Source organism: Rattus norvegicus, chromosome 15 (assembly GCF_021556685.1).
Source record: "Rattus norvegicus strain SHRSP/BbbUtx chromosome 15, alternate assembly SHRSP_T2T, whole genome shotgun sequence".
NCBI classification, from domain to species: Eukaryota; Metazoa; Chordata; class Mammalia; order Rodentia; family Muridae; genus Rattus; species Rattus norvegicus.
The window spans coordinates 42,434,549-42,451,032 of record NC_141548.1 but is presented as its reverse complement, the minus strand read 5'-3'; the positions used below and the strand labels follow the sequence as shown (position 1 = coordinate 42,451,032).

Here is a 16,484-nt window from a genome sequence, read left to right as displayed (position 1 = left end):
CGCTCTTGAATTGCACAGCACAGTAAAGCACAGTAAACGGCATTTCCAAACACTACATAAAACAAAGGGGGCCGTGCATACCCACTCCGAGTCAGGCGCAGTGCTGTTGGGGCCTTTCTCTCACACGACCCACGATCGATCGACAGTCTCACAGACAGGAGAACCCCATTTTACAAAGAGGAGACACTGCAGACTGCTTTGAATGACTTGATGAAGTGTGTCAACTGGGATTGGGGTGCAAGTCTGCCAGCTCCGAAGATTCTGCTCTCCGTCATAATGCCATTCCACAGCCTTCTAGAACCCGGATGCCGTTATCTAACGCAAAGCTGATCTTTCTTTTTTCTTTTTCTTTTTCTTTTTCTTTTTCTTTTTCTTTTTCTTTTTCTTTTTTTCTTTTCTTTTCTCTCCTTTTCTTTTCTTTTCTTTTTCTTTTTCTTTTCCTTCCTTCCTTCCTTCCTTCCTTTCTTTTTTTTTTTATAAAAGCAATCAAACCAAACAAACCAAAACAGCATTTGTCCTGCTGCCTGCAAGCAGGGTGAGGTGACGGCAGATCAGCGGAGGAGAAATGTCACTTCAGACTGTTTTTTTTTCCCCACTGCTAAACAGTGTTGTACACCACACAAACGGGACTGCAAAGGGTAGGTTGTTACTAACCCTTTGATGCCGGTTATGTTTCAGAGAGGATACTCAGGGCAATCAACATAAACCACACACACTGTATCCTAAATAACAGACCTGCTGGTGTGCATCATGCTGCCATCCTCCCTGCGACCCAGGAAGCCAAAGGCGATGATCTACAGCGCAGATAACACTGTGCATTTAAACAGCAACCTTTAAGGGCAGTAGCAGTGTTCCACCACCACTTGGGGTAGGGCAGGGGAGGGGTGTCAGAGAATTTAGCAATTCTTTCCAGGGTAGAGTTCTCCTGGGGAAATTCTGGGGGTAGCAGACTGTCAATCAAGGTGCATACTTCCTTCTGGGTGAACTGCTACCCCAAGATAGGCCTGGTAAATCAAGGTCCCTAGTTTGGCCGACACTCGAGTTTTGGTGCCTGGTCAGACACCGGAGCTAGTACCATAGAATAAAAGGAAGAACTGGTAAAAAAAATGTGGGGATAAAGAAAAAAAAGTGGGGTTGGGGTGGGGAAAGAAGAGGGAGGCCACTCAAGCCTTATGACATGAGTTCCACTCCAGAACCCATGGTAGAGAGATCAGACTCCTCAAAGCTGTCCTCTGACCTTCAGGGTGCTGTGTCACCCCTCACCTCACCTCACCCTTCATGCACATAGGCACAACTAATAAATAAAAACCAGAGCTTTTTGTCTTTATGTGATTCCTTTCTCTGTTTACTTTTTGGTTTGGTGCTGGGAACTGAACTGGGGTCCCCATGTTAAGCACATACTTCATCACTGAGCTCCACTCAGCCCCAGTATTAAGATTCAAATTATTCACTGCCTGGGACAAGAATTGTGGCAGTTAATTTAGTTCTTTGCCGTGATAAAGCAGCAATCAGAATCTTACCAAGATCCTTCTCTGTCTAATAAAGAAGCCTGTGTACCCAATTGGGCTCTCTGGTGTGGGACTTATGGATAGGGAAGAGGTAGGAGCCTGGGTTCAAGCTTTAGGTTTGGCTGGGCCCTTGGGTCTGTCCTTTCCCCTTTCAGATGCTTAGGCCTTCCCTCACAGATAGATAGAGGCCAGTGGGTGCCTTCCACTTGTCTGCCACCCTGACCTTTTGTGGTCTTCTCTGCTCCCCCTTGTGAGGATTTCTCTTGGTTCCTAACAGAACGACTTACTGTTCAGGATCTCATCTGATCAACTGGCACCTTTTGTTTGCTCTCCTAAAGGAAGCTTTAAAGGCCTTAACATCGGTGAACATCTTGGGAACTCCTCACCTGATGAAAAGGTGCTGGCTTGATCTAGGCTCTTGTGTTCTCCCCCCACAACTGATGGCCTTATAGAACAGCCATGGATCTCAGAGGTTAGACATTCCAGTTCTACCTGGTTTTCTATATGAACTATGATGATGGTGTTCAGACCAAGGAGTTTACTGATTAATAACCAGTGAATGGTTTGCTATCTCCTCTTATTCTCTTTGAAGAATAAACCAGGGGCCAGAGAGATGGCTCAGTGGATAGACTCACTGTTGCTGAGCGGGACAACCTGAGCTTGGCCCTTAGGACCCACATGACCCCCACATGTGTTCTGTGATGCACATGTGCAAATGCACACTTGCACAAATAAACAAAGTAAGAAGAAATAAATACATAAAAAAGATGTATAAAGATGTTCCCTGAGGTCCATAGCTTCTCACAACTCACTCTTTCAAGAATGCTAGTAAATGAATATTGTCCCCAGGCCTCACCATGTAGTCCCTCTCTCTGGTCTTCCCAGCAGAAGAGGAGTCTGGAGAAAGCACACTTCATGGCTACTCTTAGGCGTCTCGGAGAGTGAACAAGCACCACAGACAGAGTACAAAGGGAGATGGAGCCTAATAGCAGTTCATGCCTGGAATTTTGGGGAACAGGAGCTGAATCCTGAGGCTTTCAGAAACCTTGCAGACCTGGAGTTTGGGGAGATGGTGCTTCCCTAGATAAGCATGGTCTTGGAACTGTTGTGTGCATGGCCTAGGGGGAGTCCTGCGGCTGTGATGAGATCGAGGCTCTTATGTGTGGTGTGCCTTGCTCAGCACAGTTGTTTGCTAGGTGGCCTGATTGTGTGGGAAGCCAAAGAAGGGTTAGCTGAGGAGAGGGGGAATCCGGTGTTCTTTTGATAATTTTTTTTTTTTTGGTTCTTTTTTTTTCCGGAGCTGGGGACCGAACCCAGGGCCTTGCGCTTCCTAGGCAAGCGCTCTACCACTGAGCTAAATCCCCAACCCCAAAAGATTTATTTATTTTGTATATGAGTACACTGTAGCTGTCTTCAGACACAGCAGAAGAGGGCATCAGATCCCATTACAGATGGTTGTGAGACACCATGTGGTTGCTGGGATTTGAACTCAGGACCTCTGGAAGAGCAGTCGGTGCTCTTAACCACTGAGCCATCTCTCCAGCCCGATAATTTTTATACTATTATTTTGTGTGCATGTTTTGCCTGCATGTATGTAAGGGTACCATGAGGAAGCAGTGCCCTTTATGCCAGAATAGATTATTCAATCCTCTGGAACTGGAGTTACAGAAGGTCGTGAGCCACCATGTGGGTGCTGGGAATCCAATCTGGGTCTTTAGCAAGAGGAACCAATTCTCTCAACCACCGAGCTATCTCTTCAGCACCCCCTTTTAAAATTTATTTCACTATATCTTGGGGGTTCTTGTTCACTTCCTTTCTCATTAGTCCATAGCTTAGTTTTGTTAGAACCTCAAGTTTTCAGAGATCCTTTTTGTAAAGGGAAATAATACTTATGCACCTATGATAGAGTTGTCAGGATAAAATGATAAAATATAAAATATGTTTTAGCAAGTGCTTAATAAGTGCTAGCTGAAGGAAGAGATTCATATCTAGGAAGGAGGAGGGGGAGGAGTGAGAGGAGGAGGGAGAGGAAGAGAAAAGAAAGAAAGGAAGGACCCCCAAAGGGTGGGGATACAGTTCAGCAGGAGAGTGTCTGACTAGTGCCTGATGACTCCAGTTCAGCGTCACAAAGGAGGAAAGGAAGCTGCTGGCAAACACTGCCATGACATCCTTGGCTTTGTCTTAGGCGAAGACCAGAGTAGTTTCCCAATATTTTGTGGGTGACAGGTAGCAAAGGAGGGTAACTGTAGCAACCTCTTTAGACCTCAAGGGTCTAAGGCAGTCTCCATCTTGGAGACTCAGGTTTAAAATCTAGGTCTGTTTTCAGGGAGATCACATTCTGCACAGTTCACTGCTGGCACAATAGGTTAGCATGACTGGCATAAGGGCAGAGACTGAGAAAGCTGCTGTGATTGTGAATTTTTTTGGGGGGGGCGTGGTGTTTGGGAGAACCCAGATGCTATTCAAGGTTTATCAGGTGTGATGAAGTGACACAGGATGACAGGAAGGCCTCTCTCTTTCTCTCTCTTTAACATGCTATAAGGGGTATGTGAAGAACATGCTCACAGAGACCCTTCAATGAGGAAAACAGAAAATCTCCCGGAAATAAGTGTTGTTGTCATTGTATGTTGCACCAGCAGCATCATATATATGCATATATATTTATCTATGTATCATATCTATCTATATATCCAGAGTCAGAATAAAATCTACCTATGTGTTGTTTGTAAGGAAAATGTAAAAATATACAAAATGCAAAGGGTGGGGAAAGAATGACAGATAGATCTTTTTTGTTGTGGTGATTTTTGTTTTTGTATTTTGAGACAGGGTTTCTCTGTGTAGCCTTGGCTCTCCTGGAAGTCGCTCTGTAGACCAGGCTGGCCTCAAACACACACTTGCCTCTGCCTCCTGAATGTTGGGATTAAAGGGGTGTACTACCATGACTGGCAAGTAGCTATATTTTAACCAATCAAAAACTGACAATGTTTGTAGATATCAGGCTAAAGCAACCTGGAATACTAAATGTATTGATAAAGGTGGGCTATCCACAGCAACCACTGGAGGGAGACCAACTGAGTAGAATGGTAATTCTAAACTTGTGTGCTCTTAGAAACTGAAAACAGCCAACCCCCGAAACCTCCAAACTCAGAAAAGCCAAAGAAACAACATGAGCAAAGAGAAGTCCTTATAGGAAGAGACTTGAGATTACGATCCAGAGATTTCGAACCTCCTTCTCTTGGTCATCGATTTAAAAAGCCAACAACATAGAAAGGCTATGCAAGCTTGGAACACTGTGACAATCTCATCCTAAGGGCTGGGGACACAGGTCAGTTTTATATTGTTTGTCTAACATGCAAGAACCCCCGGGGTCAGTATCGAGCTCCCCATGAGGTGGGTGTGGTAGGCCACACCTATAACCCCACCACTGGGCAAGTAGAGGCCAGACTAATTTAAATGTATCCTTGGCTACATGCAAGTTGGAAGCCGTAGTGGGCTGCATGGGACCTCCACCACTACATACACACTTCATTTTTAACACACAGGTTTAGAAAACCTTTTACTCGTTATTAGGAAAACCCTACCCCTGAGATGTTTTCTGTATGATCTTGATCATGTTCTACTCGTCAGCTCCATTTCTGTGTCCTATTTGTTGGTAGCAATGCAGATGAGTCATGGTGCTCACTTTTGGCCTGCCTTCCTCTCTTCTTCCCTCCTCCCCCTCACTCTCTCCTTTCTCTTTTTCTCCCTCCCTCCCTCTTCCTTTTCCTTTCTTCCCCTCACCCTCTCTTCTTTCTTTCCTTCCCCTTTTCCTTTCTTTAAGACAGATCTCATGTAGCCCAGGCTGGCCTCAATATATAGCCAAAAATGACCTTGGACACCTGGTTCTCTGCTTCCACTTCTTGAGCTCTGAGATTTCAGGCACATATTTCCATTCCTAGTTTTGTGTGGTGCTGGGGCTTAAACTCTGGGCTTAAACCGACAAACATTTGACAAACATTCTACCTTCTGAACTATATCCCTGATCCTACCATTTTTCTTTTATTAGGTAAACAATATGTAACATGAAATTAACATTTTAGCCTTTTATTTTGTTTTGTTTTGAGACAGGGTCTCACTCTGCAGTCTAGGCTGGCCTGGAGCTCACTGTAGCCCAGGCTGGCTTTGGATTTGTGCCTGCCCTCCCACCTCAGCTTCCCCACATGAATCACCAAATCCAGCACCATTCAAAACAGTAGCACTAAATACAACCCTGATGCCACCTAACCATCACCCCTCTCTTCATTCCCATCACCCCTGGACAGGAACGCTGTCCCCATTCTTTTCAACCACGCCATTTTGGATAAGTTGCCAGTTTCTTCATCTGTAAGTTGGGCTAATCATATTATCGACTGAATAGGATGATGGTCAAGGTTAAATGACGTCATGCACGAAAGCTGCTTAGCACTGTGCCTGGAACTGTGACTTACTGAGTACACGCTGAGTGCTACTGCAGAAAAGAGCAAGAGAGAAGGACACAGACCTCTTAGCATAGGGACAGTCTTGTAGCTGTGCATGATAGGAAGCAATGACTGAAGATGCTCTGATTAGAGGGGGCTTGACAGGAACTATTGCTGCTGGCAAATAACATCTCCTCCAGGTTTGTAGAAGCTCCCTGCCAGCCTCAGCAACACATCTGGCGTGCCACAGAAACTCAAGACATGCTTGAATAAGGAAGGAGTGAATGTACACTCGAACATTTCAGTGTTCGGAGGGAGGACAGAAATCATAGAGTCTTAGCCATCAGTTTATCAACTTGAAAAGATAGAGGCACCGGGAAGTCAAGTAGCATGTCTAGGTTCCTCAGACATAGACCTGGCTGATAGACACAGTCAAGTTTCTGAAATGTATCTCATCCTGTCAACTTAAAGCAACTCAGAAAAATATAAGGCTGACCCCATGGTGCGTGCGATGCCTAACTGAGAGTCCACACTTCCATTGTTCTGCTCTGTTTGCAGTTTGAACCAGACTGCTGTAAATAATTGCTTTTTTTTTTTATTGAGGAGAGAATATTCCCTTCCATTTTAGAGTCAAAGGTCATACTGGCTGAGGGAATCATAGACATCAACTTTTTAAGAGCTACAATTATTAAGGAAAATAGAACTTAAAAAAAGGTTTAAGCAGCTCATGTTTTTTAACCTTACCCAGCCCCAGTCTTCCTGAGTTGTTGTCGGGCATGGATAATGGGAGTAGTAAGGCCTCAGGATGCTGTGCTGGGGTGAGTGTTGCGATATCGAATGTGGGCGTTGGGGTTGGTGAGTGCATCTCGGTCAGCATGTGAGATCTCTGGCATGGCCATAAAGTAAAATAAACCACAAACCCATGGGTCACTTGCATCACACCTGGTACATGGATGACATTCAGCAAACACGCAGTCCGTGGACCGGGTGAGGCAATGTTTTCAAGGCAAGCATTTCCAGGTGATGGGAGTACTTGATATTGTGGCCCAGAGAAAAACCTCAAGGGAGAGGACGGCCGTGAGGGCGAGGCGATTTATGGCCAACACAGACTGTTGTTTGCTGTTGTGCCCGAGTTGCAGTTAGTCCAAAATAGCTCCCTATGTTCACTGTAAACAGGGAGCTGTGTCCCAGTGACTTTCACACTGTAGCTGCAGCCTTTGGCTTCATGCCCAGGGGTATTGAATCACTTGGCCGGAGGGCACCTATCATATCCCCCATCCCTGTAGAATAAAGGAATCTTGTGCTGGGGATCTGGACCCTAGGTTCAAGACCTGTTTCTTAGTAGCTCTGTAATTTTAGGGTCGCATCTCTCTGAACCTCAGAAAACGCGGCTGCTCTGACTCTTGCTCAGAAACACTGCGTTCTATTTATTTGCTGCATTCACGGATAAATATGTATTTCTGCGCCATGAAAATGTAAGTGCCCACCATGTGCCTCTCTCTCTCTCTCTCTCTCTCTCTCTCTCTCTCTCTCTCTCTCTCTCTCACACACACACACACACACAGACACACACACACTCTCTGTCAGGACCTAGAATCTTTACTTGGTTGATGCCCCCAGTGAATAGATTGTTACTCACCATCTTCAGAGTGATATAGCCCAGAAGCCTCTGGACTACATCCTCACTCTCCTTGTGACTTGGTGCTTCTGTCGCCAAAGAGGTAGAAATGGTGCACTCTGATTCCCAACCCCTGGAGTCTGTGCTGTGGCTGCTACTGTTGCTGCTGCTGCTGCAGCCGCCCCTGCCTTTTCTACTAGGGATGCAGCAGTCGTACAGAAACGCTGAGCACAGCACATTTCTGAGCTGGGTGTGTGTGTGGGGGGAGGCAGACTGGATCGCTGCAGAGTGAAATAGGTTTCCATTCTTCCAATGGCTAGTTCTCCCCTTTATGTATTAGTATATGTGTGTAAGGCCAGGGAGTAAGTTTATTTTTAAACACTGCAACCTATAAAGTCACAGATGCCTTGAGATACCCTAGCTTTTGTCAGCACCAGATCCCCTTTGTGCAGCCAGAGTTAATAAGCTGGGACTGGGGGCTTGCTGCCCAGTTTAGAAGGTGATCACATGAAGGTGATGTGCGTGCTTGTCGGTGACAATGGCGGCAGCATCTTTAGAATGTCCTATGGCTAACACCAGGCTTTTTTCCTCAGGGGTGATGTTTCTGCTCTTAGAATCCAGGCACCATCATTTAGACTGATGGGCTGAGTGCTGCTTTGGGGCGGGCTTTCCTGACATAATCTTCTGGGAATAGAACAGGGGCAGAGCTCCTGACTCAGGAGTGATAGGCTTGGAATTTGCCTTTCAGTTTCCAGATGTCTTCCTGAATTGCTCAGTCAAGTGTCATAGCTGGCTGGTCCTTATTTCTCCATCCACCCCACAGCATATGGTCTCTGGGCACCTTTGCCTTTCTGAGTTTCCATTTTCTTAAAAAAAAAAAAGTACCACAGGGTGATCAAAATATGATTCACTTATGTGGCTTATGACAACAGCTTGTCTCCCCCAACATATGTGTTCTCTCTGTGTGTGAGACTCTGTGTGTATGTGTGCATCTCTGTGTGTGCATGTATGTGTCTGTGTCTCTGTGTGCGTTTGTGTATCTGTGTTCAGATATGTGTGCATGGCAGAGTACATGCTTGGCTGTCATTCTTCATCACATCTTTTGAGGCAGGGTCTCCTACTGGCCTGGAACTCAGCGATTTGGGTAAGCTGGCTAGACAATGAATCCCAAAGATCCTCCTGCCTTCTACTTTTCCAAGTGCTAGGATTGCAAGCCTATGCCACTATGGTCAGTTTTTCTACACACACACACACACACACACACACACACACACACACACACACACACAAAAAAAAAAAAACTAAATATAAAATAAAAATTTTTAAAAAGAAAGAGTCATGGGCATGTGTCTGAATATAATCAAATAAAAAATCCAGGTTCTTGTGTAATAGTCCACACTAAAGAGGGTGACTCACTCTCACGAATGCTCACAATAATAACAAATGGACTGTGCCTAGTTTATTATTGGAGCCCAGAGCAGAGTAGGTGGATCACATGACTTCACTAGCCGCAGTGAGAACCCTGCATGACTGTCAGAAACATTTTGAATATGGGACTTCAACTCCTTATTCTATGGATTGATGGCCCAAGAGGAAGAACCTTCTCCAGGCTGGGAGCTGTGTGTTCTTTGAGTCTGTCCTACTTGGTAAGCTTCCTGAAGCCAAACTTGCCTCAGGTGGCAAAAGGCCATGGCCCCTCTCGTCCCAAACCTGGCCCATCACAGGGGTTGCTGTTGGCCAAGATCTCTTTTTGCTCCATAGTTGTTCATTCTTTCAGCTTCTGGTGCATGGCTGCGGAGGGCCCAGATTTAATTCTTTAGGAATGGTTCCTATCTAAGGAGAGATGCCACATCTGAAGCGCCATCCCACATCCAGTGATGTCACTGCTAGGCTCTCTAAAGGGATGCCAGAGTCCCTTGTGGCTAAAACATTTTTCTGCGCCCCTCCCCCATACCCTTTACACAGCCCAGCTTGAGCTCATGATCCTTTTGCCTCAGCCTCCTGAGTGCTAGGATTACAGCCCTGTTTAATGGAAGTTTGTCTAAAGCGTTTATTGTGACTCTGGAAATCCATCCACCCAAATGTTTCTCCAAATGCACTCATCTGCAACCTCCCAGAGTGCAAGACTCCCCATCAGGCCATGTTCCAGAGACTCCACCCCATGTGGTATTCATACTGTGTCTTATATGAATGGAAAGGGAAAGAACCTCTTCATTCCTTAAGTTTCTGCAGTGCTGTGCTTAGTTGTTACAGTAGCATTACTATTATCTCCACTCAGTTGTGTGTGTATGTGTGCGTATGTGTGGGTGCATGTATGTGTATGTGTACCTTATGTGTATATGTATGTGGAGACCATAGGACAACCTCAGCTGTTGTGTTCTTCAGGTGCTGTTCACCCTTCCTTCCTTCCTTCCTTCCTTCCTTCCTTCCTTCCTTCCTTCCTTCCTTTCTTCCTTTCTTCCTTTCTTTCGAAATGAGTCCTCTCATTGGCCTGGAATTCACCAAGTAGACAAGACTAGCTGGCCAGTGTTGTGCAACAGTTTCCAGTGAGAGTCAAGGGTTCCATCTGGCAGGGAAGCACTTTAAACAGTAAGATAAACAATTCAAAGAAGCTTCAGGAAGTCCCTGAAACTGATCAAATTCACTAGATAGGTCTCCCCCTCCCAGAGTAAGTACTGAAGGAGGTGCAAGGCAGTCTCAGACAAGCCAAGATGCAAAGAAGACTCTGAGACCATAGCAGCTTCCTAGAAGAAGAAACCAGTTGAGCTGCCTGAAAGAGGTTTAGACTAGAGTCATTTGGAAAAGACACTCCAAACCCATTGAGCTGCTTATAGGCTGTGCAGTATGCTCCAGGGTACCAGCTTTTGAAAACTGTAACCCCTTTTAGGGTAGACTTTGAGTCATTTCTTATAAGTACTCTCTCACCCAATATTCCTATAATTAACCCCAATAAGACTCATTGGTGCACCAAGTTCGATTTTGCTGGCATTCATATTTTGGTCTGTTATGAGCTCCCTCTCTGGGTGTATGTTTTAACTCCCCAAGGAGAGTCTTTTTATATACCAACCAGCGAGCCCCAGAGATCCTTGCCTCTCCAGATCTTGGATTACAACAATGTGCCGTCATAACCACCCTTCTAAAACATTTTTACTTATTATTTTTAGTTTACATGCACGAGTGTCTGCCTGCATGCATGTGTGGAAGTGCACTGCTTGTGTGCAGTGGCTGCAGAGGTCAGAATGGGGTATGGTTCCTCTGGAACTGGAGTTACAGAAGGTTGTGAACTGCCACATAGGTGATGGGAACTGAATCTGGGTCCTCTGAGTTGTGCTTTTAGCTACTGAGCCATGTCTCTAACCTCCCTTTAATAACCAACCAACCAACCAACCAACCAACCAACCAACCATCACCACCATCACCATCTACAATTGGGTTCTCGCAATTGGCCTTGTTCTCACACTTGCAAGGTAAGTGACAAAAAACCTGGACTCACTGTATTGTCCTAGGGTCCATTCAATTATTGATAGTAAGGGGCACACTGGCCTGAAAATCAGGTGATCCGAATCCCAGTTCTGTTCCTTCAAGAGACTCAATTGCTGACTTTGAACTTCATGTTTCCTGGCCATCCTTTTATCTGTAAAATGAAGATGGGGCAGGAGGTGCCAGTCATTTGAAAGGTCTCATCCAATTTAACAGTCCACTATGGTCCTTGGTCTGAATTTTTTTTTTATTGATGAAGATCTAGTGGCATCCTGTGGCAGTTGTATTTGTTGAAAATTTCCACCCAAGTGAAAGATTTGGAATGTGACCCTCCATTGTGACCTCTCCCTTGCTTCTTCTAATCCTGTCTCCTTTGCCTTCTGTCCACACCACCTGTCCTCCATTTTCCCTTGATGCGGCTCATCCGCCAGCCAGAGAGCAGGTCCAGAAAACCTCAGTGTTCTTTGAGCTCAGCTGCTTCTGTGTGCTTCCAGCTGAAATCCCATCTGGAGCCAATGTGCTGGGCCAACTCCTCCTGTGAGAGCCATCTTCTCCCTTTGTGCCTCTCAGTCTCCCACCCTAGGGGTGGCTTGGACAGAATCACCCACTGAGGTCAAACTTTGTATATTTGTTTTTCTCCCGGAAGACAGATCTCTTCTGGAATCTAAATGCTCTGGATACCTGTCTCCAGGGACATGATTCTGTGGTTGGCGTTTGTGGTTGGCATTGGTTGCCTGACAGGAGGACCCAGGCTGCCCTCATGGCTCTTACATGAGTGTAGGCGTGGCAACCGGACAGTCAGAAAATGCTTCCCCTTCACTTACCTGTGCTTTGCATGGGTAGAGTGCACGTCCATGTCATACCAACGCAACCGCACGGTAGCCAAGTTTGATGTGCGTATCATTCCAATTACAGGATAAGGAACATGAAGTTAAGGGTGATTCTTTTAAGAGTACACTGTATTCATTTCTTCCTTCCTATTTGTACCAGAATACTTGATGATGGAAGCGAAGAGTTTGTTCCAGCTTACAGTTTCAGGTGATAAACTCCATCATAGCAGGGCTAGCATGACGGTTGGCACCATGGGGGCTTAGTCTTGTCTTGGTCAAGTGGTTCTCAATCTTCCTAAAGCTGCGACCCTTTAATATAGCTCCTTATGTTGTGGTGATTCCCAACCATAAAATTTACTTTTCTTGCTACTTAATAACTGTAATTTTGCTACTTCTATAAATCATAATGTAAATATCCGCTATGCAGTCCCCGAAGGGTCGTGACCTACATGTTGTGAACTGCTGTCTTGTTGGAACAGGAACCAGAGAGCCAGACCAGAACCAGAAATGCCCTATCTGCTTTAAGGCCCACCCTCTACAACTGACTTCTGATATCTAGGTCACAGTCCTAGAGATCCTACCTCCATGAAGTGCCACCCATGGCAGGTCAAGTGTTCAGGCATACAAATCTGTGGGGGCCTTTTCATATGCAAATAACACGACACAGATAGAGTCAGAGGAGGACTTGGAGCATGGTCTTCTAGTCTCAAAACCTCTGCTTTTGTCTGGGACTGTAGCTCGTGGGCACTTGTTCAGGAGGTACACACTATGTGGGTTAAGCCTCAGAGCTTCAAAACAAAAGCAACAGACACATGGAAATAACTTGAGCTTTTAATTTCCCCCTATTAGCCCAACAGACTTCTTTCCAAGATCCACTCCTAGGTCCTTGAGGCAGTTTCCAGGCTCCTAGGAAACCTAGCTGGACTCTTGGCATGCAGATGGTAAGTTTGCAATGTTTCCAAAGAAGATTGGGGGTAATTTCAGCCTACGATCTGTCTGGATAATCCTTGCGTTTCATTCTAATTAAGATCATTTAATCTCGGCTTGTGAGAAGTTAAGTGCATTTTCCTTTTAACAATTCCCATAACAATGCATGATGATGATGATGATGATGATGATGATGATGGTAACTGGCCCTGCCATATGAAGGACAATAGGAAGCTGCCCAGGAGGTTACAGAGTGTAATGTTACAGATCTTAAGAAACCTTCTCGGGCTGGAGAGATGGCTCAGCCGTTAAAGGCTAGGCTCACAACCAAAAATATAAGAAACCTTCTCCCCCTTGTTGTCTCAAGTGGCAGTGTCCCCTTCAATTCCCTGAAGGCTAGCCTCCATAAAGGTCTTCTCCTAGATTTTCTCCTAGGAGTGGGCCTGGAAAGTGAGCTGTTTAAGAGGCTTGGTATGGGAGAGTTGCACTGGAGGCAAGGGGTCTGAGGAATCACTAGAAGGGGAAGGAAGACATAGAGAGTGGATTTTTGGGATGTAAATGGCCACTCATCTGGCATGGTACCTTGGCTGATGCCATTCTTTTTTTTTTTTTTTTTTTTCGGAGCTGGGGACCGAACCCAGGGCCTTGCGCTTGCTAGGCAAGCGTTCTACCACTGAGCTAAATCCCCAACTGGCTGATGCCATTCTTAAATGCTTTTTGTAGACCTTAAAGTGTGTGTGTGTGTGTGTGTGTGTGTGTGTGTGTGTGTGTGTATACGTACTTGTGTGGGCCAGAGTGCCTGTGTAGAAGTCAGAGCACAGTTTGGGGAGGTTGGTTCTCTCCTCCACCATGTGGTTTCTAGAAATCAAGCCCAGGGTGTCGGACTTGGCCGCAGATACCAATACCCACTAAGCCACCTCCTGACCCTGATACAGTCCTTGAAGCTTCAAAAATCTTGTTTCTGAGTCTTTGAGAGCTGAGTTAAGTGGCAGGAGTAGAGGAGCAAGAGGGGATGTAAGGGAATTTGCCCCAGTTCTGAAAAATAGCAGCCAAGTTCCAACGCGGAGGATTGCTCGACTCCAGAGCTAAATTGGAAGTAGGGCATGGAGTAGCTTGGGAATGTCCTTGCTGCGTCTGCCTGTTCCAGGCGCCAAGCTGAGCCACTTCAGCACCGAAGACAGCACCCTGGAGGCTGCCTGTCGCTGTTTACACTGGGGAGTCCTGAATCTTTGAGTCCGTGTCCTTGGCAAATCATGCAGGAAGATGGGAACACGGGTGTTAAAGAGGTTCTGCACCCAGGCACCTCACCCATACTCCTTTGGGTTTTCCCTCAGGAATAAGTTTTTGCTTTTTTGCTTTATCCAGTCCTTTCTGCCCTATTCTATAAGACAGAGGGTAGAATCTTGCAGCCTTTCTGCCCCTTCCCCATCCTATACCTATTCTCTCTCTCTCTCTCTCTCTCTCTCTCTCTTTCTCTCTCTCTCTCTCTCTCTCTCTCTCTTTTGCTTGCTCCCACTCCCACCCCCACCTTTTTTTTTTTGGCCTTTATAGACAAGGTCTCTCTCTGTATAGGGTTATCTGTCCTGGAACTCACTCTGTAGACCAGTTAGACCAGGCTGGCCTTGAACTCACAGAGATCTGCCTGCCCCTGCTACCCAAGTGAGGGAATTAGAGGTGTGCACATATTTCTTAAGTCTAAGCATGCTCTTTCTCCTTATGGAACCCAGGCCCTCTGATTTCCACACAAAGCTGGCAATACTCCAGAGTTAAAAAGAGGAAGACATTGTCATAGCTAACAGGGCATCAGTCAGAAAACCTAGCAGAGAGGCTGGACATCCAACTTCTCTGTGTATCCCAAGGGGACACTTAGTAACTGTAGTCCCAAGGAAATGGACTCAGCCTCTGGAACTGTATGTTAGCTCCAATTAAATGTTTTCCTTTATAAGAGCTGCCTTGCTCATGGTGTCTGTTCACAGCAATAAAACCCCAACTAATGCAACAGTAAAGAAAAATTGAGTGTACACCCATGGAAGGCCTTTGTGGGCGTAGTTCTAATTCTTCCCCAACCATGTCATCTTGAGCAGGTCATGTAACTTTTTCAAGTCTCAGGGGAGCATATGTTGCATACAAATGGACACCCTTACAGGAAATTATCTAACCGAAGTAGGACAGGATAATTAAAATCAGTCCTCCAATGTCTCGGGTGGAAAGGAGCCAGCATTTCTGTTTTTCCCGACACTGTGGAGTGTCAAGCTCTGCCTGCCATGGGATGAAGTAGATCATGGTGCCAGGCCAATGGTTGCCAGCGAATGTGGCTTCAGTTCTCTTCTGCAGATGGAAAGTCTCTTTTACTTCTTCCACTGTTTTTTGGTACTATTTTCTTTTCTTTTTTTTCTGTTTTTTTTCTATGACGTTTATTTTTTCTTCCATTAATTTTAAAAAAAGATTTATTTTTTAAAGATTTATTTATTATATGTGAGTACACTGTAGCTGTCTTCAGACACACCAGAAGAGGGCATCAGATCCCATTACAGATGGTTGTGAGCCATCATGACCATGTGGTTCCTGGAAATTGAACTTAGAACCTCTGGAAGAACAGTTAGTGCTCTTAATCACTGAGCCATCTCTCCAGGCCTTCTTCCACTAATTTAACAAGTTAGGGATACTCTTAGTGACATCCTTGGTTTATCAGATGGTCACCGTGCTGTGGGAAATAGCTGGTGATCCCTCCCATCCCCTTCTGTACCAGGTGAACATCTCAGAAAGTTGCAGAAGCCCATGGAGCTGTGTGAAGACTCTGCATCCATCCACCCTCCAGTTACCTTCATGTTCCTTCCACGCATCATCACCACGTCTTTCAGATGAGGGGGTATCTCCTTCTGAGCTCTTCAGGGAAGATGGCGTTGTTTAGTTCTCAAGCAAGTGGGAGTCATGCACAGCTTGTCAGCAGACAGTGTCCACACAGGTGGGTCACCCTGTGACAGGCATCTTATCGTGTCCTACCCAGTCTGCAATAGTCACTTTATTGCCCCTGATTTCCGACAGGACCTCAGTTTTGTTGATGTGTCTGCCATTCCCACACAGCTTCACGCCTCTGGAACCTGACTCACCTTCATTCCCAGAATGGCACAGCCTTCCCCCTTTGCTGGTGTCGGTGCTGAGAGGTCTCTGGCAAGGGCTGAGAGGTGGGGATGGATCTGAATGAGAGGCCTAGAATTCCTGGTCCTGGTCTAAGATAAGAGCCAACACTGGTGATACAGGGTGGTTGATGAAAGGAGCCTGGGTCCTCTGAGGTCCTGCTGAGCTACAGTATGCATGCAGCATGTTTTGGAATGTGGATTTCCTATGGGTTTCCTGGTCTGTGGGATAATAGAGTTGTTGGCTGATGGAACGAGGGTTTCTTGCTTTTATTTTTTATGTGTACGAGTATTTTGCCTGCATGTGTATCTGTGCCCTTGATACTGGAGGGAGCCAGAAGACAGCATCAGAGTCTCTGGGACTGGAGTTACAGATGGTTGTAAGTTACCTGGTAAGCGCTGGAATCTGAATCCCAATCTTCGGCCAGAGCAGCAATCGCTTTTAAACATGGAGTCAGTCACCTGTCCAGCTCCTGAGAGAGGGAAAGAAACCATTCTAATAAGCGACATGCCACTCAGGAGATTGGAGTGCATCATTTGTCAAAGAC

General features: G+C 45.8%; 1 long non-coding RNA gene across 3 annotated transcripts; it reads left to right on the top strand.

Moving 5' to 3' along the window:
* The first annotated feature begins 317 nt into the window (after positions 1-317).
* Positions 318-16,190, top strand: LOC102554489 (uncharacterized). 3 transcript variants are annotated; one of them, XR_015639130.1, is made up of 7 exons: positions 318-638; positions 1,847-1,980; positions 4,618-4,833; positions 6,693-6,762; positions 12,722-12,813; positions 15,549-15,764; positions 15,884-16,190. It is a non-coding gene; the product is annotated as an uncharacterized LOC102554489 (long non-coding RNA). The 3 variants fall into 3 exon arrangements; XR_015639129.1 differs by lacking the exon at positions 1,847-1,980 and having other exon boundaries at positions 359-638; XR_015639128.1 differs by lacking the exons at positions 1,847-1,980; positions 6,693-6,762 and having other exon boundaries at positions 358-638.
* The last annotated feature ends 294 nt before the right edge of the window (positions 16,191-16,484 follow it).